Source organism: Austrofundulus limnaeus, unplaced genomic scaffold, assembly GCF_001266775.1.
Source record: "Austrofundulus limnaeus strain Quisiro unplaced genomic scaffold, Austrofundulus_limnaeus-1.0 Scaffold35, whole genome shotgun sequence".
Lineage (NCBI taxonomy): Eukaryota > Metazoa > Chordata > Actinopteri > Cyprinodontiformes > Rivulidae > Austrofundulus > Austrofundulus limnaeus.
The window spans coordinates 1,883,315-1,885,406 of NW_013952437.1; positions in this window are offsets into that span (position 1 = coordinate 1,883,315).

The window sequence follows — 2,092 nt, forward strand, 5'->3', positions numbered from 1 at the left end:
AGAAATGATCCCGTAATCTAAAGCTATTTATTACAAACTATGTGATCAAACATCATTTGAAAACGTTTACAGTGAACTGTATCAAACTGGCGTTTGAAAGAGTTTACTGTAGTCCATAGTTTTCCAAATGTATTGATGTGTAGTTCTAAACTGCGGGCACATGCTCAATGTAAACAAAGCACTTTTATCATGTTTTTCCATTTAGCTGAGCATAAATACCAGCACATCAAAATTGCCAGTCCTCCACCAACCCCCTTTTTTAGTCACTCTGGCTTTTTTCCACTTGCCAAGTTTATTTATTTATTTATTTATTTATTTATTTATTTATTTATTTATTTATTTACTTATTTACATTTGGAACCCTGCTCATGTATATAACAGTATTATCCTCCTGGAATGCTTCTTAGCAGGAGAGACAGGAAGTGCTGTGGATCACACTTCGAACAAGACAGTTACGGCATTAGGAGTGCATCCTCTCCAGCTTTGTTATGTAAGATGGACAACTCCCATCCATCCATCCATCTATCCATCCATCCATCCATCCATCCATCCATCCATCCATCCATCCATCCATCCATCCATCCATCCATCCATCCTCTTTGCTTCTTCCTTTCAGGGTGATGGGGTCACTGGTACTTATGTCCAACAATCACTGTGAGAGAGGTGATGTACACCCTGGACAGGTCACAAGTCCATCAGGGACATATAGAGAAAAGCAATCTTTCACTGTCTCGCTCACACAGAGGGACAGTTTATAGACTTACCAGTTTGCCTAACAGTCATGTTTTTGGTCTATGGGAGGAAAGGAGTATTCGGAAAAAACCCACGCATGCATAGAGAGAACATGCAAACTCTAACCAGAAAGTTCCCCTGCCGGGATTGGATCCGGCAACCTTCTTGCTGGGAGGCAACAGCACCATCAATCATTCACACAAAGGGGCTATACTGTGTCATACATTTGCAAGTCTGGTTTTAGTTTAAAGAGGTCTATGTCATGTTTTGGCTGTGCCATCTGCGCTCCTGTCACTCACACTCAGCTCTCCTGTTCATGCCACGCCTCCTCATTCAGTGCCACAGCAATCAGCCTCATCTGCCTCACCTGTTCTCCCTCCTATTTAAGCTCCATGCCTCCACTCTGCCATTGTCTGATTATTGAACGGTTTTACCAAGTAGATGTCTAGCGTTTTGTCACAGTCCCAGCCCGATCTTCTGTCCATGATCCTRTGCTTGCCTCTTGACTTCCCTTTTTTTGCCTGATCCCTGCCTTGGTACTGTTCATGATTCTGACCCTTAGATYAAGACCTCGTTTTTGCCCCTTGGACCTCGCCTTTTGGATTACGATTTGGATTTGTTACTGGATCTCTGACCTCCCGGCTCTGACCTTGGACCGCTCCCTCACTGGGTACTGAACCCTCACGGACCAACAACATCAGTGGACTTACCCAGTCCCCTTTGWCCGCCGTTGGAAGTTGTTCTGAGTCCTAACAACAGTCTTGTCAGTCAATGTAGAGTTTGTTTCTTAGGTGAATAAAAAAAAACCTGAAACATTTTTTAATTTAATGTTATGAGTTCAATAAATGAACTCACTTTAACATTTTAATATGTCAGTTATTGTGTAGTGTTGTTTTGAGAGTGTTTATTTTTTATGTGAATCTGTAAAAATCCAGATCATCTAATCCATTTCACATCAATTACAGCAGTTATCAACACAGGAATGGGGTACTTTAAGCTCCATTTATTAAGTTATCAAGGGAAAGAGTTGAGATTTTAATGAAGAAAAAACAGAAGACAGCAGATAAAATACCCGGATCTGAAATTTAGACTAACAACTAAAAAAAGGCATAAGCAGTAACATGTACAGGTCCTTCTCAAAAAATTAGCATATTGTGATAAAGTTCATTATTTTCTGTAATGTACTGATAAACATTAAACTTTCATATATTTTAGATTCATTGCACACCAACTGAAGTAGTTCAAGCCTTTTATTGTTTTAATATTGATGATTTTGGCAAAAACATAAAGAAAAATAAAAAAAATCCCTATCTCAAAAAAATAGCAAATCATGAAAAGGTTCTCTAAACGACTTATTAAC